Source organism: Pristiophorus japonicus, chromosome 1 (genome assembly GCF_044704955.1).
Source record: "Pristiophorus japonicus isolate sPriJap1 chromosome 1, sPriJap1.hap1, whole genome shotgun sequence".
Taxonomy (NCBI): domain Eukaryota; kingdom Metazoa; phylum Chordata; class Chondrichthyes; family Pristiophoridae; genus Pristiophorus; species Pristiophorus japonicus.
Window position 1 is genome coordinate 475,840,742 of NC_091977.1, and position 21,988 is coordinate 475,862,729.

Consider the following 21,988-nt stretch of genomic DNA (forward strand, 5'->3'; position numbering starts at 1 on the left):
ATCGACGTTACTGAGCAAATAGCAGGCGAGCAAGGGCAGGACTGGAAGCCATGGATATGGTGAAAGACGCCGAGAAGAGCTCGAGCCTGCGCAAGGGAAGCGACTTGAGCGCAACGTCGCAGCCGCCACGAGCGAGAGGGAGCAGGCGAGAGCCCTTTCTGACTGATGGACAGATGACTTCTATTGCCTGAGGCTTTGCCTGAAAGAAAGTGCTGGCTCTTTACATGCATTGCTGCTCAAAGGCACTCCCTGCTGACACACACATGCAAGTGTTCAAGCAAAACGGCGAAGGCACTGTCCTGTGCCTCAGCTGCAACATGTTCAGCTGCAAACTGCTCGTCATATTATGAGCTCTGCCTTTAGCGAATTGCCACTTACCACGCACATACTTACTTCAAAAGAATGCGCACTGCTTCAAGACGGAGTGCAACCAACCACCTAAGGACGACTTTGCTTTGCTTTGTTTTCGACTGCACTGCTCCGCTCCCCACCTGTCAATCGAAGGGAAGCGGCAGAGGTGCCTATCTTTGGTGATTCTCTGCCGCATGCCTTTCAATGCTGCCCGTCCTGTGTACTTCCTGATGTCGCAGCTATTTTTCACAGCCTGGGCCGGCGGCGCAATGGATAACGCGTCTGACTACGGATTAGAAGATTGCAGGTTCGGCTCCTACCTGGCTCGAGCATTTTTGCAATCTTTGCATTCTGGCTTTGGATGCCACGGAAGCGAACATAGTTGGTCACATTCTCCAGTTACTCAGCTGACAAGTGTCTTCTTAGCGCAGTAGGCAGCGTGTCAGTCTCATAATCTGAAGGTCCTGAGTTTGATCCTTAGAGAAGGCGTTGATACTTGCATAGAAGTTTTTCCTTCTTTCATTTCAGCTGCATTCATGCAAAAATCGGAAAGTTTTGCTGCGACAGCACACCAAAGGATTTGATGTCCCTCAGCCTGCGGTGACCTTCAGAAGCAGATGGGCTCACACCACACCTGACACAACTCTTGCGTCTGAACAATTACCCGAGCCAAAAGAAAAGTGGAGAATGCGGGCATTGATCCCGCTACCTCTCACATGCAAAGCGAGCGCTCTACCATTTGAGCTAATTCCCCATTCACGTCTGGCATTAGCTCCCAGTTTGCATCTGACTAGCCCCTTATCACTTGCCTCCTCGCTATTCCACGACCAGCAGAAATCTCCTGCTTCAGGTTGGCCTGCTCACTGAACACTTTCAATGCTTTGCTCCAATCGACGTTACTGAGCAAATAGCAGGCGAGCAAGGGCAGGACTGGAAGCCATGGATATGGTGAAAGACGCCGAGAAGAGCTCGAGCCTGCGCAAGGGAAGCGACTTGAGCGCAACGTCGCAGCCGCCACGAGCGAGAGGGAGCAGGCGAGAGCCCTTTCTGACTGATGGACAGATGACTTCTATTGCCTGAGGCTTTGCCTGAAAGAAAGTGCTGGCTCTTTACATGCATTGCTGCTCAAAGGCACTCCCTGCTGACACACACATGCAAGTGTTCAAGCAAAACGGCGAAGGCACTGTCCTGTGCCTCAGCTGCAACATGTTCAGCTGAAAACTGCTCGTCATATTATGAGCTCTGCCTTTAGCGAATTGCCACTTACCACGCACATACTTACTTCAAAAGAATGCGCACTGCTTCAAGACGGAGTGCAACCAACCACCTAAGGACGACTTTGCTTTGCTTTGTTTTCGACTGCACTGCTCCGCTCCCCACCTGTCAATCGAAGGGAAGCGGCAGAGGTGCCTATCTTTGGTGATTCTCTGCCGCGTGCCTTTCAATGCTGCCCGTCCTGTGTACTTCCTGATGTCGCAGCTATTTTTCACAGCCTGGGCCGGCGGTGCAATGGATAACGCGTCTGACTACGGATTAGAAGATTGCAGGTTCGGCTCCTACCTGGCTCGAGCATTTTTGCAATCTTTGCATTCTGGCTTTGGATGCCACGGAAGCGAACATAGTTGGTCACATTCTCCAGTTACTAAGCTGGCAAGTGTCTTCTTAGCGCAGTAGGCAGCGTGTCAGTCTCAGAATCTGAAGGTCCTGAGTTCGATCCTTAGAGAAGGCATTGATACTTGCATAGAAGTTTTTCCTTCTTTCATTTCAGCTGCATTCATGCAAAAATCGGAAAGTTTTGCTGCGACAGCACACCAAAGGATTTGATGTCCCTCAGCCTGCGGTGACCTTCAGAAGCAGATGGGCTCACACCACACCTGACACAACTCTTGCGTCTGAACAATTACCCGAGCCAAAAGAAAAGTGGAGAATGCGGGCATTGATCCCGCTACCTCTCACATGCAAAGCGAGCGCTCTACCATTTGAGCTAATTCCCCATTCATGTCTGGTATTAGCTCCCAGTTTGCATCTGACTAGCCCCTTATCACTTGCCTCCTCGCTATTCCACGACCAGCAGAAATCTCCTGCTTCAGGTTGGCCTGCTCACTGAACACTTTCAATGCTTTGCTCCAATCGACGTTACTGAGCAATAGCAGGCGAGCAAGGGCAGGACTGGAAGCCATGGATATGGTGAAAGACGCCGAGAAGAGCTCGAGCCTGCGCAAGGGAAGCGACTTGAGCGCAACGTCGCAGCCGCCACGAGCGAGAGGGAGCAGGCGAAAGCCCTTTCTGACTGATGGACAGATGACTTCTATTGCCTGAGGCTTTGCCTGAAAGAAAGTGCTGGCTCTTTACATGCATTGCTGCTCAAAGGCACTCCCTGCTGACACACACATGCAAGTGTTCAAGCAAAACGGCGAAGGCACTGTCCTGTGCCTCAGCTGCAACATGTTCAGCTGCAAACTGCTCGTCATATTATGAGCTCTGCCTTTAGCGAATTGCCACTTACCACGCACATACTTACTTCAAAAGAATGCGCACTGCTTCAAGACGGAGTGCAACCAACCACCTAAGGACGACTTTGCTTTGCTTTGTTTTCGACTGCACTGCTCCGCTCCCCACCTGTCAATCGAAGGGAAGCGGCAGAGGTGCCTATCTTTGGTGATTCTCTGCCGCATGCCTTTCAATGCTGCCCGTCTTGTGTACTTCCTGATGTCGCAGCTATTTTTCACAGCCTGGGCCGGCGGCGCAATGGATACCGCGTCTGACTACGGATTAGAAGATTGCAGGTTCGGCTCCTACCTGGCTCGAGCATTTTTGCAATCTTTGCATTCTGGCTTTGGATGCCACGGAAGCGAACATAGTTGGTCACATTCTCCAGTTACTAAGCTGGCAAGTGTCTTCTTAGTGCAGTAGGCAGCGTGTCAGTCTCATAATCTGAAGGTCCTGAGTTCGATCCTTAGAGAAGGCGTTGATACTTGCATAGAAGTTTTTCCTTCTTTCATTTCAGCTGCATTCATGCAAAAATCGGAAAGTTTTGCTGAGACAGCACACCAAAGGATTTGATGTCCCTCAACCTGCGGTGACCTTCAGAAGCAGATGGGCTCACACCACACCTGACACAACTCTTGCGTCTGAACAATTACCCGAGCCAAAAGAAAAGTGGAGAATGCGGGCATTGATCCCGCTACCTCTCACATGCAAAGCGAGCGCTCTACCATTTGAGCTAATTCCCCATTCACGTCTGGCATTAGCTCCCAGTTTGCATCTGACTAGCCCCTTATCACTTGCCTCCTCGCTATTCCACGACCAGCAGAAATCTCCTGCTTCAGGTTGGCCTGCTCACTGAACACTTTCAATGCTTTGCTCCAATCGACGTTACTGAGCAATAGCAGGCGAGCAAGGGCAGGACTGGAAGCCATGGATATGGTGAAAGACGCCGAGAAGAGCTCGAGCCTGCGCAAGGGAAGCGACTTGAGCGCAACGTCGCAGCCGCCACGAGCGAGAGGGAGCAGGCGAAAGCCCTTTCTGACTGATGGACAGATGACTTCTATTGCCTGAGGCTTTGCCTGAAAGAAAGTGCTGGCTCTTTACATGCATTGCTGCTCAAAGGCACTCCCTGCTGACACACACATGCAAGTGTTCAAGCAAAACGGCGAAGGCACTGTCCTGTGCCTCAGCTGCAACATGTTCAGCTGCAAACTGCTCGTCATATTATGAGCTCTGCCTTTAGCGAATTGCCACTTACCACGCACATACTTACTTCAAAAGAATGCGCACTGCTTCAAGACGGAGTGCAACCAACCACCTAAGGACGACTTTGCTTTGCTTTGTTTTCGACTGCACTGCTCCGCTCCCCACCTGTCAATCGAAGGGAAGCGGCAGAGGTGCCTATCTTTGGTGATTCTCTGCCGCATGCCTTTCAATGCTGCCCGTCCTGTGTACTTCCTGATGTCGCAGCTATTTTTCACAGCCTGGGCCGGCGGCGCAATGGATAACGCGTCTGACTACGGATTAGAAGATTGCAGGTTCGGCTCCTACCTGGCTCGAGCATTTTTGCAATCTTTGCATTCTGGCTTTGGATGCCACGGAAGCGAACACAGTTGGTCACATTCTCCAGTTACTAAGCTGGCAAGTGTCTTCTTAGCGCAGAAGGCAGCGTGTCAGTCTCAGAATCTGAAGGTCCTGAGTTTGATCCTTAGAGAAGGCGTTGATACTTGCATAGAAGTTTTTCCTTCTTTCATTTCAGCTGCATTCATGCAAAAATCGGAAAGTTTTGCTGCGACAGCACACCAAAGGATTTGATGTCCCTCAGCCTGCGGTGACCTTCAGAAGCAGATGGGCTCACACCACACCTGACACAACTCTTGCGTCTGAACAATTACCCGAGCCAAAAGAAAAGTGGAGAATGCGGGCATTGATCCCGCTACCTCTCACATGCAAAGCGAGCGCTCTACCATTTGAGCTAATTCCCCATTCACGTCTGGCATTAGCTCCCAGTTTGCATCTGACTAGCCCCTTATCACTTGCCTCCTCGCTATTCCACGACCAGCAGAAATCTCCTGCTTCAGGTTGGCCTGCTCACTGAACAGTTTCAATGCTTTGCTCCAATCGACGTTACTGAGCAAATAGCAGGCGAGCAAGGGCAGGACTGGAAGCCATGGATATGGTGAAAGACGCCGAGAAGAGCTCGAGCCTGCGCAAGGGAAGCGACTTGAGCGCAACGTCGCAGCCGCCACGAGCGAGAGGGAGCAGGCGAGAGCCCTTTCTGACTGATGGACAGATGACTTCTATTGCCTGAGGCTTTGCCTGAAAGAAAGTGCTGGCTCTTTACATGCATTGCTGCTCAAAGGCACTCCCTGCTGACACACACATGCAAGTGTTCAAGCAAAACGGCGAAGGCACTGTCCTGTGCCTCAGCTGCAACATGTTCAGCTGAAAACTGCTCGTCATATTATGAGCTCTGCCTTTAGCGAATTGCCACTTACCACGCACATACTTACTTCAAAAGAATGCGCACTGCTTCAAGACGGAGTGCAACCAACCACCTAAGGACGACTTTGCTTTGCTTTGTTTTCGACTGCACTGCTCCGCTCCCCACCTGTCAATCGAAGGGAAGCGGCAGAGGTGCCTATCTTTGGTGATTCTCTGCCGCATGCCTTTCAATGCTGCCCGTCCTGTGTACTTCCTGATGTCGCAGCTATTTTTCACAGCCTGGGCCGGCGGCGCAATGGATAACGCGTCTGACTACGGATTAGAAGATTGCAGGTTCGGCTCCTACCTGGCTCGAGCATTTTTGCAATCTTTGCATTCTGGCTTTGGATGCCACGGAAGCGAACATAGTTGGTCACATTCTCCAGTTACTCAGCTGACAAGTGTCTTCTTAGCGCAGTAGGCAGCGTGTCAGTCTCATAATCTGAAGGTCCTGAGTTTGATCCTTAGAGAAGGCGTTGATACTTGCATAGAAGTTTTTCCTTCTTTCATTTCAGCTGCATTCATGCAAAAATCGGAAAGTTTTGCTGCGACAGCACACCAAAGGATTTGATGTCCCTCAGCCTGCGGTGACCTTCAGAAGCAGATGGGCTCACACCACACCTGACACAACTCTTGCGTCTGAACAATTACCCGAGCCAAAAGAAAAGTGGAGAATGCGGGCATTGATCCCGCTACCTCTCACATGCAAAGCGAGCGCTCTACCATTTGAGCTAATTCCCCATTCACGTCTGGCATTAGCTCCCAGTTTGCATCTGACTAGCCCCTTATCACTTGCCTCCTCGCTATTCCACGACCAGCAGAAATCTCCTGCTTCAGGTTGGCCTGCTCACTGAACACTTTCAATGCTTTGCTCCAATCGACGTTACTGAGCAAATAGCAGGCGAGCAAGGGCAGGACTGGAAGCCATGGATATGGTGAAAGACGCCGAGAAGAGCTCGAGCCTGCGCAAGGGAAGCGACTTGAGCGCAACGTCGCAGCCGCCACGAGCGAGAGGGAGCAGGCGAGAGCCCTTTCTGACTGATGGACAGATGACTTCTATTGCCTGAGGCTTTGCCTGAAAGAAAGTGCTGGCTCTTTACATGCATTGCTGCTCAAAGGCACTCCCTGCTGACACACACATGCAAGTGTTCAAGCAAAACGGCGAAGGCACTGTCCTGTGCCTCAGCTGCAACATGTTCAGCTGAAAACTGCTCGTCATATTATGAGCTCTGCCTTTAGCGAATTGCCACTTACCACGCACATACTTACTTCAAAAGAATGCGCACTGCTTCAAGACGGAGTGCAACCAACCACCTAAGGACGACTTTGCTTTGCTTTGTTTTCGACTGCACTGCTCCGCTCCCCACCTGTCAATCGAAGGGAAGCGGCAGAGGTGCCTATCTTTGGTGATTCTCTGCCGCATGCCTTTCAATGCTGCCCGTCCTGTGTACTTCCTGATGTCGCAGCTATTTTTCACAGCCTGGGCCGGCGGCGCAATGGATAACGCGTCTGACTACGGATTAGAAGATTGCAGGTTCGGCTCCTACCTGGCTCGAGCATTTTTGCAATCTTTGCATTCTGGCTTTGGATGCCACGGAAGCGAACATAGTTGGTCACATTCTCCAGTTACTCAGCTGACAAGTGTCTTCTTAGCGCAGTAGGCAGCGTGTCAGTCTCATAATCTGAAGGTCCTGAGTTTGATCCTTAGAGAAGGCGTTGATACTTGCATAGAAGTTTTTCCTTCTTTCATTTCAGCTGCATTCATGCAAAAATCGGAAAGTTTTGCTGCGACAGCACACCAAAGGATTTGATGTCCCTCAGCCTGCGGTGACCTTCAGAAGCAGATGGGCTCACACCACACCTGACACAACTCTTGCGTCTGAACAATTACCCGAGCCAAAAGAAAAGTGGAGAATGCGGGCATTGATCCCGCTACCTCTCACATGCAAAGCGAGCGCTCTACCATTTGAGCTAATTCCCCATTCACGTCTGGCATTAGCTCCCAGTTTGCATCTGACTAGCCCCTTATCACTTGCCTCCTCGCTATTCCACGACCAGCAGAAATCTCCTGCTTCAGGTTGGCCTGCTCACTGAACACTTTCAATGCTTTGCTCCAATCGACGTTACTGAGCAAATAGCAGGCGAGCAAGGGCAGGACTGGAAGCCATGGATATGGTGAAAGACGCCGAGAAGAGCTCGAGCCTGCGCAAGGGAAGCGACTTGAGCGCAACGTCGCAGCCGCCACGAGCGAGAGGGAGCAGGCGAGAGCCCTTTCTGACTGATGGACAGATGACTTCTATTGCCTGAGGCTTTGCCTGAAAGAAAGTGCTGGCTCTTTACATGCATTGCTGCTCAAAGGCACTCCCTGCTGACACACACATGCAAGTGTTCAAGCAAAACGGCGAAGGCACTGTCCTGTGCCTCAGCTGCAACATGTTCAGCTGAAAACTGCTCGTCATATTATGAGCTCTGCCTTTAGCGAATTGCCACTTACCACGCACATACTTACTTCAAAAGAATGCGCACTGCTTCAAGACGGAGTGCAACCAACCACCTAAGGACGACTTTGCTTTGCTTTGTTTTCGACTGCACTGCTCCGCTCCCCACCTGTCAATCGAAGGGAAGCGGCAGAGGTGCCTATCTTTGGTGATTCTCTGCCGCATGCCTTTCAATGCTGCCCGTCCTGTGTACTTCCTGATGTCGCAGCTATTTTTCACAGCCTGGGCCGGCGGCGCAATGGATAACGCGTCTGACTACGGATTAGAAGATTGCAGGTTCGGCTCCTACCTGGCTCGAGCATTTTTGCAATCTTTGCATTCTGGCTTTGGATGCCACGGAAGCGAACATAGTTGGTCACATTCTCCAGTTACTCAGCTGACAAGTGTCTTCTTAGCGCAGTAGGCAGCGTGTCAGTCTCATAATCTGAAGGTCCTGAGTTTGATCCTTAGAGAAGGCGTTGATACTTGCATAGAAGTTTTTCCTTCTTTCATTTCAGCTGCATTCATGCAAAAATCGGAAAGTTTTGCTGCGACAGCACACCAAAGGATTTGATGTCCCTCAGCCTGCGGTGACCTTCAGAAGCAGATGGGCTCACACCACACCTGACACAACTCTTGCGTCTGAACAATTACCCGAGCCAAAAGAAAAGTGGAGAATGCGGGCATTGATCCCGCTACCTCTCACATGCAAAGCGAGCGCTCTACCATTTGAGCTAATTCCCCATTCACGTCTGGCATTAGCTCCCAGTTTGCATCTGACTAGCCCCTTATCACTTGCCTCCTCGCTATTCCACGACCAGCAGAAATCTCCTGCTTCAGGTTGGCCTGCTCACTGAACACTTTCAATGCTTTGCTCCAATCGACGTTACTGAGCAAATAGCAGGCGAGCAAGGGCAGGACTGGAAGCCATGGATATGGTGAAAGACGCCGAGAAGAGCTCGAGCCTGCGCAAGGGAAGCGACTTGAGCGCAACGTCGCAGCCGCCACGAGCGAGAGGGAGCAGGCGAGAGCCCTTTCTGACTGATGGACAGATGACTTCTATTGCCTGAGGCTTTGCCTGAAAGAAAGTGCTGGCTCTTTACATGCATTGCTGCTCAAAGGCACTCCCTGCTGACACACACATGCAAGTGTTCAAGCAAAACGGCGAAGGCACTGTCCTGTGCCTCAGCTGCAACATGTTCAGCTGCAAACTGCTCGTCATATTATGAGCTCTGCCTTTAGCGAATTGCCACTTACCACGCACATACTTACTTCAAAAGAATGCGCACTGCTTCAAGACGGAGTGCAACCAGCCACCTAAGGACGACTTTGCTTTGCTTTGTTTTCGACTGCACTGCTCCGCTCCCCACCTGTCAATCGAAGGGAAGCGGCAGAGGTGCCTATCTTTGGTGATTCTCTGCCGCATGCCTTTCAATGCTGCCCGTCCTGTGTACTTCCTGATGTCGCAGCTATTTTTCACAGCCTGGGCCGGCGGCGCAATGGATAACGCGTCTGACTACGGATTAGAAGATTGCAGGTTCGGCTCCTACCTGGCTCGAGCATTTTTGCAATCTTTGCATTCTGGCTTTGGATGCCACGGAAGCGAACATAGTTGGTCACATTCTCCAGTTACTCAGCTGACAAGTGTCTTCTTAGCGCAGTAGGCAGCGTGTCAGTCTCATAATCTGAAGGTCCTGAGTTTGATCCTTAGAGAAGGCGTTGATACTTGCATAGAAGTTTTTCCTTCTTTCATTTCAGCTGCATTCATGCAAAAATCAGAAAGTTTTGCTGCGACAGCACACCAAAGGATTTGATGTCCCTCAGCCTGCGGTGACCTTCAGAAGCAGATGGGCTCACACCACACCTGACACAACTCTTGCGTCTGAACAATTACCCGAGCCAAAAGAAAAGTGGAGAATGCGGGCATTGATCCCGCTACCTCTCACATGCAAAGCGAGCGCTCTACCATTTGAGCTAATTCCCCATTCACGTCTGGCATTAGCTCCCAGTTTGCATCTGACTAGCCCCTTATCACTTGCCTCCTCGCTATTCCACGACCAGCAGAAATCTCCTGCTTCAGGTTGGCCTGCTCACTGAACACTTTCAATGCTTTGCTCCAATCGACGTTACTGAGCAAATAGCAGGCGAGCAAGGGCAGGACTGGAAGCCATGGATATGGTGAAAGACGCCGAGAAGAGCTCGAGCCTGCGCAAGGGAAGCGACTTGAGCGCAACGTCGCAGCCGCCACGAGCGAGAGGGAGCAGGCGAGAGCCCTTTCTGACTGATGGACAGATGACTTCTATTGCCTGAGGCTTTGCCTGAAAGAAAGTGCTGGCTCTTTACATGCATTGCTGCTCAAAGGCACTCCCTGCTGACACACACATGCAAGTGTTCAAGCAAAACGGCGAAGGCACTGTCCTGTGCCTCAGCTGCAACATGTTCAGCTGAAAACTGCTCGTCATATTATGAGCTCTGCCTTTAGCGAATTGCCACTTACCACGCACATACTTACTTCAAAAGAATGCGCACTGCTTCAAGACGGAGTGCAACCAACCACCTAAGGACGACTTTGCTTTGCTTTGTTTTCGACTGCACTGCTCCGCTCCCCACCTGTCAATCGAAGGGAAGCGGCAGAGGTGCCTATCTTTGGTGATTCTCTGCCGCGTGCCTTTCAATGCTGCCCGTCCTGTGTACTTCCTGATGTCGCAGCTATTTTTCACAGCCTGGGCCGGCGGTGCAATGGATAACGCGTCTGACTACGGATTAGAAGATTGCAGGTTCGGCTCCTACCTGGCTCGAGCATTTTTGCAATCTTTGCATTCTGGCTTTGGATGCCACGGAAGCGAACATAGTTGGTCACATTCTCCAGTTACTAAGCTGGCAAGTGTCTTCTTAGCGCAGTAGGCAGCGTGTCAGTCTCAGAATCTGAAGGTCCTGAGTTCGATCCTTAGAGAAGGCATTGATACTTGCATAGAAGTTTTTCCTTCTTTCATTTCAGCTGCATTCATGCAAAAATCGGAAAGTTTTGCTGCGACAGCACACCAAAGGATTTGATGTCCCTCAGCCTGCGGTGACCTTCAGAAGCAGATGGGCTCACACCACACCTGACACAACTCTTGCGTCTGAACAATTACCCGAGCCAAAAGAAAAGTGGAGAATGCGGGCATTGATCCCGCTACCTCTCACATGCAAAGCGAGCGCTCTACCATTTGAGCTAATTCCCCATTCATGTCTGGTATTAGCTCCCAGTTTGCATCTGACTAGCCCCTTATCACTTGCCTCCTCGCTATTCCACGACCAGCAGAAATCTCCTGCTTCAGGTTGGCCTGCTCACTGAACACTTTCAATGCTTTGCTCCAATCGACGTTACTGAGCAATAGCAGGCGAGCAAGGGCAGGACTGGAAGCCATGGATATGGTGAAAGACGCCGAGAAGAGCTCGAGCCTGCGCAAGGGAAGCGACTTGAGCGCAACGTCGCAGCCGCCACGAGCGAGAGGGAGCAGGCGAAAGCCCTTTCTGACTGATGGACAGATGACTTCTATTGCCTGAGGCTTTGCCTGAAAGAAAGTGCTGGCTCTTTACATGCATTGCTGCTCAAAGGCACTCCCTGCTGACACACACATGCAAGTGTTCAAGCAAAACGGCGAAGGCACTGTCCTGTGCCTCAGCTGCAACATGTTCAGCTGCAAACTGCTCGTCATATTATGAGCTCTGCCTTTAGCGAATTGCCACTTACCACGCACATACTTACTTCAAAAGAATGCGCACTGCTTCAAGACGGAGTGCAACCAACCACCTAAGGACGACTTTGCTTTGCTTTGTTTTCGACTGCACTGCTCCGCTCCCCACCTGTCAATCGAAGGGAAGCGGCAGAGGTGCCTATCTTTGGTGATTCTCTGCCGCATGCCTTTCAATGCTGCCCGTCTTGTGTACTTCCTGATGTCGCAGCTATTTTTCACAGCCTGGGCCGGCGGCGCAATGGATACCGCGTCTGACTACGGATTAGAAGATTGCAGGTTCGGCTCCTACCTGGCTCGAGCATTTTTGCAATCTTTGCATTCTGGCTTTGGATGCCACGGAAGCGAACATAGTTGGTCACATTCTCCAGTTACTAAGCTGGCAAGTGTCTTCTTAGTGCAGTAGGCAGCGTGTCAGTCTCATAATCTGAAGGTCCTGAGTTTGATCCTTAGAGAAGGCGTTGATACTTGCATAGAAGTTTTTCCTTCTTTCATTTCAGCTGCATTCATGCAAAAATCGGAAAGTTTTGCTGAGACAGCACACCAAAGGATTTGATGTCCCTCAACCTGCGGTGACCTTCAGAAGCAGATGGGCTCACACCACACCTGACACAACTCTTGCGTCTGAACAATTACCCGAGCCAAAAGAAAAGTGGAGAATGCGGGCATTGATCCCGCTACCTCTCACATGCAAAGCGAGCGCTCTACCATTTGAGCTAATTCCCCATTCACGTCTGGCATTAGCTCCCAGTTTGCATCTGACTAGCCCCTTATCACTTGCCTCCTCGCTATTCCACGACCAGCAGAAATCTCCTGCTTCAGGTTGGCCTGCTCACTGAACACTTTCAATGCTTTGCTCCAATCGACGTTACTGAGCAAATAGCAGGCGAGCAAGGGCAGGACTGGAAGCCATGGATATGGTGAAAGACGCCGAGAAGAGCTCGAGCCTGCGCAAGGGAAGCGACTTGAGCGCAACGTCGCAGCCGCCACGAGCGAGAGGGAGCAGGCGAGAGCCCTTTCTGACTGATGGACAGATGACTTCTATTGCCTGAGGCTTTGCCTGAAAGAAAGTGCTGGCTCTTTACATGCATTGCTGCTCAAAGGCACTCCCTGCTGACACACACATGCAAGTGTTCAAGCAAAACGGCGAAGGCACTGTCCTGTGCCTCAGCTGCAACATGTTCAGCTGCAAACTGCTCGTCATATTATGAGCTCTGCCTTTAGCGAATTGCCACTTACCACGCACATACTTACTTCAAAAGAATGCGCACTGCTTCAAGACGGAGTGCAACCAACCACCTAAGGACGACTTTGCTTTGCTTTGTTTTCGACTGCACTGCTCCGCTCCCCACCTGTCAATCGAAGGGAAGCGGCAGAGGTGCCTATCTTTGGTGATTCTCTGCCGCATGCCTTTCAATGCTGCCCGTCCTGTGTACTTCCTGATGTCGCAGCTATTTTTCACAGCCTGGGCCGGCGGCGCAATGGATAACGCGTCTGACTACGGATTAGAAGATTGCAGGTTCGGCTCCTACCTGGCTCGAGCATTTTTGCAATCTTTGCATTCTGGCTTTGGATGCCACGGAAGCGAACATAGTTGGTCACATTCTCCAGTTACTCAGCTGACAAGTGTCTTCTTAGCGCAGTAGGCAGCGTGTCAGTCTCATAATCTGAAGGTCCTGAGTTTGATCCTTAGAGAAGGCGTTGATACTTGCATAGAAGTTTTTCCTTCTTTCATTTCAGCTGCATTCATGCAAAAATCGGAAAGTTTTGCTGCGACAGCACACCAAAGGATTTGATGTCCCTCAGCCTGCGGTGACCTTCAGAAGCAGATGGGCTCACACCACACCTGACACAACTCTTGCGTCTGAACAATTACCCGAGCCAAAAGAAAAGTGGAGAATGCGGGCATTGATCCCGCTACCTCTCACATGCAAAGCGAGCGCTCTACCATTTGAGCTAATTCCCCATTCACGTCTGGCATTAGCTCCCAGTTTGCATCTGACTAGCCCCTTATCACTTGCCTCCTCGCTATTCCACGACCAGCAGAAATCTCCTGCTTCAGGTTGGCCTGCTCACTGAACACTTTCAATGCTTTGCTCCAATCGACGTTACTGAGCAAATAGCAGGCGAGCAAGGGCAGGACTGGAAGCCATGGATATGGTGAAAGACGCCGAGAAGAGCTCGAGCCTGCGCAAGGGAAGCGACTTGAGCGCAACGTCGCAGCCGCCACGAGCGAGAGGGAGCAGGCGAGAGCCCTTTCTGACTGATGGACAGATGACTTCTATTGCCTGAGGCTTTGCCTGAAAGAAAGTGCTGGCTCTTTACATGCATTGCTGCTCAAAGGCACTCCCTGCTGACACACACATGCAAGTGTTCAAGCAAAACGGCGAAGGCACTGTCCTGTGCCTCAGCTGCAACATGTTCAGCTGAAAACTGCTCGTCATATTATGAGCTCTGCCTTTAGCGAATTGCCACTTACCACGCACATACTTACTTCAAAAGAATGCGCACTGCTTCAAGACGGAGTGCAACCAACCACCTAAGGACGACTTTGCTTTGCTTTGTTTTCGACTGCACTGCTCCGCTCCCCACCTGTCAATCGAAGGGAAGCGGCAGAGGTGCCTATCTTTGGTGATTCTCTGCCGCATGCCTTTCAATGCTGCCCGTCTTGTGTACTTCCTGATGTCGCAGCTATTTTTCACAGCCTGGGCCGGCGGCGCAATGGATACCGCGTCTGACTACGGATTAGAAGATTGCAGGTTCGGCTCCTACCTGGCTCGAGCATTTTTGCAATCTTTGCATTCTGGCTTTGGATGCCACGGAAGCGAACATAGTTGGTCACATTCTCCAGTTACTAAGCTGGCAAGTGTCTTCTTAGTGCAGTAGGCAGCGTGTCAGTCTCATAATCTGAAGGTCCTGAGTTCGATCCTTAGAGAAGGCGTTGATACTTGCATAGAAGTTTTTCCTTCTTTCATTTCAGCTGCATTCATGCAAAAATCGGAAAGTTTTGCTGAGACAGCACACCAAAGGATTTGATGTCCCTCAACCTGCGGTGACCTTCAGAAGCAGATGGGCTCACACCACACCTGACACAACTCTTGCGTCTGAACAATTACCCGAGCCAAAAGAAAAGTGGAGAATGCGGGCATTGATCCCGCTACCTCTCACATGCAAAGCGAGCGCTCTACCATTTGAGCTAATTCCCCATTCACGTCTGGCATTAGCTCCCAGTTTGCATCTGACTAGCCCCTTATCACTTGCCTCCTCGCTATTCCACGACCAGCAGAAATCTCCTGCTTCAGGTTGGCCTGCTCACTGAACACTTTCAATGCTTTGCTCCAATCGACGTTACTGAGCAATAGCAGGCGAGCAAGGGCAGGACTGGAAGCCATGGATATGGTGAAAGACGCCGAGAAGAGCTCGAGCCTGCGCAAGGGAAGCGACTTGAGCGCAACGTCGCAGCCGCCACGAGCGAGAGGGAGCAGGCGAAAGCCCTTTCTGACTGATGGACAGATGACTTCTATTGCCTGAGGCTTTGCCTGAAAGAAAGTGCTGGCTCTTTACATGCATTGCTGCTCAAAGGCACTCCCTGCTGACACACACATGCAAGTGTTCAAGCAAAACGGCGAAGGCACTGTCCTGTGCCTCAGCTGCAACATGTTCAGCTGCAAACTGCTCGTCATATTATGAGCTCTGCCTTTAGCGAATTGCCACTTACCACGCACATACTTACTTCAAAAGAATGCGCACTGCTTCAAGACGGAGTGCAACCAACCACCTAAGGACGACTTTGCTTTGCTTTGTTTTCGACTGCACTGCTCCGCTCCCCACCTGTCAATCGAAGGGAAGCGGCAGAGGTGCCTATCTTTGGTGATTCTCTGCCGCATGCCTTTCAATGCTGCCCGTCCTGTGTACTTCCTGATGTCGCAGCTATTTTTCACAGCCTGGGCCGGCGGTGCAATGGATAACGCGTCTGACTACGGATTAGAAGATTGCAGGTTCGGCTCCTACCTGGCTCGAGCATTTTTGCAATCTTTGCATTCTGGCTTTGGATGCCACGGAAGCGAACATAGTTGGTCACATTCTCCAGTTACTAAGCTGGCAAGTGTCTTCTTAGCGCAGTAGGCAGCGTGTCAGTCTCAGAATCTGAAGGTCCTGAGTTCGATCCTTAGAGAAGGCATTGATACTTGCATAGAAGTTTTTCCTTCTTTCATTTCAGCTGCATTCATGCAAAAATCGGAAAGTTTTGCTGCGACAGCACACCAAAGGATTTGATGTCCCTCAGCCTGCGGTGACCTTCAGAAGCAGATGGGCTCACACCACACCTGACACAACTCTTGCGTCTGAACAATTACCCGAGCCAAAAGAAAAGTGGAGAATGCGGGCATTGATCCCGCTACCTCTCACATGCAAAGCGAGCGCTCTACCATTTGAGCTAATTCCCCATTCATGTCTGGCATTAGCTCCCAGTTTGCATCTGACTAGCCCCTTATCACTTGCCTCCTCGCTATTCCACGACCAGCAGAAATCTCCTGCTTCAGGTTGGCCTGCTCACTGAACACTTTCAATGCTTTGCTCCAATCGACGTTACTGAGCAATAGCAGGCGAGCAAGGGCAGGACTGGAAGCCATGGATATGGTGAAAGACGCCGAGAAGAGCTCGAGCCTGCGCAAGGGAAGCGACTTGAGCGCAACGTCGCAGCCGCCACGAGCGAGAGGGAGCAGGCGAAAGCCCTTTCTGACTGATGGACAGATGACTTCTATTGCCTGAGGCTTTGCCTGAAAGAAAGTGCTGGCTCTTTACATGCATTGCTGCTCAAAGGCACTCCCTGCTGACACACACATGCAAGTGTTCAAGCAAAACGGCGAAGGCACTGTCCTGTGCCTCAGCTGCAACATGTTCAGCTGCAAACTGCTCGTCATATTATGAGCTCTGCCTTTAGCGAATTGCCACTTACCACGCACATACTTACTTCAAAAGAATGCGCACTGCTTCAAGACGGAGTGCAACCAACCACCTAAGGACGACTTTGCTTTGCTTTGTTTTCGACTGCACTGCTCCGCTCCCCACCTGTCAATCGAAGGGAAGCGGCAGAGGTGCCTATCTTTGGTGATTCTCTGCCGCATGCCTTTCAATGCTGCCCGTCCTGTGTACTTCCTGATGTCGCAGCTATTTTTCACAGCCTGGGCCGGCGGCGCAATGGATAACGCGTCTGACTACGGATTAGAAGATTGCAGGTTCGGCTCCTACCTGGCTCGAGCATTTTTGCAATCTTTGCATTCTGGCTTTGGATGCCACGGAAGCGAACATAGTTGGTCACATTCTCCAGTTACTCAGCTGACAAGTGTCTTCTTAGCGCAGTAGGCAGCGTGTCAGTCTCAGAATCTGAAGGTCCTGAGTTTGATCCTTAGAGAAGGCGTTGATACTTGCATAGAAGTTTTTCCTTCTTTCATTTCAGCTGCATTCATGCAAAAATCGGAAAGTTTTGCTGCGACAGCACACCAAAGGATTTGATGTCCCTCAGCCTGCGGTGACCTTCAGAAGCAGATGGGCTCACACCACACCTGACACAACTCTTGCGTCTGAACAATTACCCGAGCCAAAAGAAAAGTGGAGAATGCGGGCATTGATCCCGCTACCTCTCACATGCAAAGCGAGCGCTCTACCATTTGAGCTAATTCCCCATTCACGTCTGGCATTAGCTCCCAGTTTGCATCTGACTAGCCCCTTATCACTTGCCTCCTCGCTATTCCACGACCAGCAGAAATCTCCTGCTTCAGGTTGGCCTGCTCACTGAACACTTTCAATGCTTTGCTCCAATCGACGTTACTGAGCAAATAGCAGGCGAGCAAGGGCAGGACTGGAAGCCATGGATATGGTGAAAGACGCCGAGAAGAGCTCGAGCCTGCGCAAGGGAAGCGACTTGAGCGCAACGTCGCAGCCGCCACGAGCGAGAGGGAGCAGGCGAGAGCCCTTTCTGACTGATGGACAGATGACTTCTATTGCCTGAGGCTTTGCCTGAAAGAAAGTGCTGGCTCTTTACATGCATTGCTGCTCAAAGGCACTCCCTGCTGACACACACATGCAAGTGTTCAAGCAAAACGGCGAAGGCACTGTCCTGTGCCTCAGCTGCAACATGTTCAGCTGCAAACTGCTCGTCATATTATGAGCTCTGCCTTTAGCGAATTGCCACTTACCACGCACATACTTACTTCAAAAGAATGCGCACTGCTTCAAGACGGAGTGCAACCAACCACCTAAGGACGACTTTGCTTTGCTTTGTTTTCGACTGCACTGCTCCGCTCCCCACCTGTCAATCGAAGGGAAGCGGCAGAGGTGCCTATCTTTGGTGATTCTCTGCCGCATGCCTTTCAATGCTGCCCGTCCTGTGTACTTCCTGATGTCGCAGCTATTTTTCACAGCCTGGGCCGGCGGCGCAATGGATAACGCGTCTGACTACGGATTAGAAGATTGCAGGTTCGGCTCCTACCTGGCTCGAGCATTTTTGCAATCTTTGCATTCTGGCTTTGGATGCCACGGAAGCGAACATAGTTGGTCACATTCTCCAGTTACTCAGCTGACAAGTGTCTTCTTAGCGCAGTAGGCAGCGTGTCAGTCTCATAATCTGAAGGTCCTGAGTTTGATCCTTAGAGAAGGCGTTGATACTTGCATAGAAGTTTTTCCTTCTTTCATTTCAGCTGCATTCATGCAAAAATCGGAAAGTTTTGCTGAGACAGCACACCAAAGGATTTGATGTCCCTCAACCTGCGGTGACCTTCAGAAGCAGATGGGCTCACACCACACCTGACACAACTCTTGCGTCTGAACAATTACCCGAGCCAAAAGAAAAGTGGAGAATGCGGGCATTGATCCCGCTACCTCTCACATGCAAAGCGAGCGCTCTACCATTTGAGCTAATTCCCCATTCACGTCTGGCATTAGCTCCCAGTTTGCATCTGACTAGCCCCTTATCACTTGCCTCCTCGCTATTCCACGACCAGCAGAAATCTCCTGCTTCAGGTTGGCCTGCTCACTGAACACTTTCAATGCTTTGCTCCAATCGACGTTACTGAGCAATAGCAGGCGAGCAAGGGCAGGACTGGAAGCCATGGATATGGTGAAAGACGCCGAGAAGAGCTCGAGCCTGCGCAAGGGAAGCGACTTGAGCGCAACGTCGCAGCCGCCACGAGCGAGAGGGAGCAGGCGAAAGCCCTTTCTGACTGATGGACAGATGACTTCTATTGCCTGAGGCTTTGCCTGAAAGAAAGTGCTGGCTCTTTACATGCATTGCTGCTCAAAGGCACTCCCTGCTGACACACACATGCAAGTGTTCAAGCAAAACGGCGAAGGCACTGTCCTGTGCCTCAGCTGCAACATGTTCAGCTGCAAACTGCTCGTCATATTATGAGCTCTGCCTTTAGCGAATTGCCACTTACCACGCACATACTTACTTCAAAAGAATGCGCACTGCTTCAAGACGGAGTGCAACCAACCACCTAAGGACGACTTTGCTTTGCTTTGTTTTCGACTGCACTGCTCCGCTCCCCACCTGTCAATCGAAGGGAAGCGGCAGAGGTGCCTATCTTTGGTGATTCTCTGCCGCATGCCTTTCAATGCTGCCCGTCCTGTGTACTTCCTGATGTCGCAGCTATTTTTCACAGCCTGGGCCGGCGGCGCAATGGATAACGCGTCTGACTACGGATTAGAAGATTGCAGGTTCGGCTCCTACCTGGCTCGAGCATTTTTGCAATCTTTGCATTCTGGCTTTGGATGCCACGGAAGCGAACATAGTTGGTCACATTCTCCAGTTACTCAGCTGACAAGTGTCTTCTTAGCGCAGTAGGCAGCGTGTCAGTCTCATAATCTGAAGGTCCTGAGTTTGATCCTTAGAGAAGGCGTTGATACTTGCATAGAAGTTTTTCCTTCTTTCATTTCAGCTGCATTCATGCAAAAATCGGAAAGTTTTGCTGCGACAGCACACCAAAGGATTTGATGTCCCTCAGCCTGCGGTGACCTTCAGAAGCAGATGGGCTCACACCACACCTGACACAACTCTTGCGTCTGAACAATTACCCGAGCCAAAAGAAAAGTGGAGAATGCGGGCATTGATCCCGCTACCTCTCACATGCAAAGCGAGCGCTCTACCATTTGAGCTAATTCCCCATTCACGTCTGGCATTAGCTCCCAGTTTGCATCTGACTAGCCCCTTATCACTTGCCTCCTCGCTATTCCACGACCAGCAGAAATCTCCTGCTTCAGGTTGGCCTGCTCACTGAACACTTTCAATGCTTTGCTCCAATCGACGTTACTGAGCAATAGCAGGCGAGCAAGGGCAGGACTGGAAGCCATGGATATGGTGAAAGACGCCGAGAAGAGCTCGAGCCTGCGCAAGGGAAGCGACTTGAGCGCAACGTCGCAGCCGCCACGAGCGAGAGGGAGCAGGCGAGAGCCCTTTCTGACTGATGGACAGATGACTTCTATTGCCTGAGGCTTTGCCTGAAAGAAAGTGCTGGCTCTTTACATGCATTGCTGCTCAAAGGCACTCCCTGCTGACACACACATGCAAGTGTTCAAGCAAAACGGCGAAGGCACTGTCCTGTGCCTCAGCTGCAACATGTTCAGCTGCAAACTGCTCGTCATATTATGAGCTCTGCCTTTAGCGAATTGCCACTTACCACGCACATACTTACTTCAAAAGAATGCGCACTGCTTCAAGACGGAGTGCAACCAACCACCTAAGGACGACTTTGCTTTGCTTTGTTTTCGACTGCACTGCTCCGCTCCCCACCTGTCAATCGAAGGGAAGCGGCAGAGGTGCCTATCTTTGGTGATTCTCTGCCGCATGCCTTTCAATGCTGCCCGTCTTGTGTACTTCCTGATGTCGCAGCTATTTTTCACAGCCTGGGCCGGCGGCGCAATGGATACCGCGTCTGACTACGGATTAGAAGATTGCAGGTTCGGCTCCTACCTGGCTCGAGCATTTTTGCAATCTTTGCATTCTGGCTTTGGATGCCACGGAAGCGAACATAGTTGGTCACATTCTCCAGTTACTCAGCTGACAAGTGTCTTCTTAGTGCAGTAGGCAGCGTGTCAGTCTCATAATCTGAAGGTCCTGAGTTCGATCCTTAGAGAAGGCGTTGATACTTGCATAGAAGTTTTTCCTTCTTTCATTTCAGCTGCATTCATGCAAAAATCGGAAAGTTTTGCTGAGACAGCACACCAAAGGATTTGATGTCCCTCAACCTGCGGTGACCTTCAGAAGCAGATGGGCTCACACCACACCTGACACAACTCTTGCGTCTGAACAATTACCCGAGCCAAAAGAAAAGTGGAGAATGCGGGCATTGATCCCGCTACCTCTCACATGCAAAGCGAGCGCTCTACCATTTGAGCTAATTCCCCATTCACGTCTGGCATTAGCTCCCAGTTTGCATCTGACTAGCCCCTTATCACTTGCCTCCTCGCTATTCCACGACCAGCAGAAATCTCCTGCTTCAGGTTGGCCTGCTCACTGAACACTTTCAATGCTTTGCTCCAATCGACGTTACTGAGCAATAGCAGGCGAGCAAGGGCAGGACTGGAAGCCATGGAGAAGAGCTCGAGCCTGCGCAAGGGAAGCGACTTGAGCGCAACGTCGCAGCCGCCACGAGCGTGAGGGAGCAGGCGAGAGCCCTTTCTGACTGATGGACAGATGACTTCTATTGCCTGAGGCTTTGCCTGAAAGAAAGTGCTGGCTCTTTACATGCATTGCTGCTCAAAGGCACTCCCTGCTGACACACACATGCAAGTGTTCAAGCAAAACGGCGAAGGCACTGTCCTGTGCCTCAGCTGCAACATGTTCAGCTGCAAACTGCTCGTCATATTATGAGCTCTGCCTTTAGCGAATTGCCACTTACCACGCACATACTTACTTCAAAAGAATGCGCACTGCTTCAAGACGGAGTGCAACCAACCACCTAAGGACGACTTTGCTTTGCTTTGTTTTCGACTGCACTGCTCCGCTCCCCACCTGTCAATCGAAGGGAAGCGGCAGAGGTGCCTATCTTTGGTGATTCTCTGCCGCATGCCTTTCAATGCTGCCCGTCCTGTGTACTTCCTGATGTCGCAGCTATTTTTCACAGCCTGGGCCGGCGGCGCAATGGATAACGCGTCTGACTACGGATTAGAAGATTGCAGGTTCGGCTCCTACCTGGCTCGAGCATTTTTGCAATCTTTGCATTCTGGCTTTGGATGCCACGGAAGCGAACATAGTTGGTCACATTCTCCAGTTACTCAGCTGACAAGTGTCTTCTTAGCGCAGTAGGCAGCGTGTCAGTCTCATAATCTGAAGGTCCTGAGTTTGATCCTTAGAGAAGGCGTTGATACTTGCATAGAAGTTTTTCCTTCTTTCATTTCAGCTGCATTCATTCAAAAATCGGAAAGTTTTGCTGCGACAGCACACCAAAGGATTTG

General features: G+C 51.0%; 3 non-coding genes across 3 annotated transcripts; all 3 read left to right on the plus strand.

Annotated features, from left to right (window-relative positions):
- Positions 1-2,007: 2,007 nt before the first annotated feature.
- Positions 2,008-2,080, plus strand: trnal-cag (transfer RNA leucine (anticodon CAG)). The gene has a single exon. It is a non-coding gene; the product is annotated as a tRNA-Leu (tRNA).
- An 8,605-nt stretch (positions 2,081-10,685) lies between these two features.
- On the plus strand, positions 10,686-10,758 carry trnal-cag (transfer RNA leucine (anticodon CAG)). The gene has a single exon. It is a non-coding gene; the product is annotated as a tRNA-Leu (tRNA).
- Positions 10,759-15,643: 4,885 nt separating this feature from the next.
- trnal-cag (transfer RNA leucine (anticodon CAG)) lies at positions 15,644-15,716 on the plus strand. The gene has a single exon. It is a non-coding gene; the product is annotated as a tRNA-Leu (tRNA).
- The last annotated feature ends 6,272 nt before the right edge of the window (positions 15,717-21,988 follow it).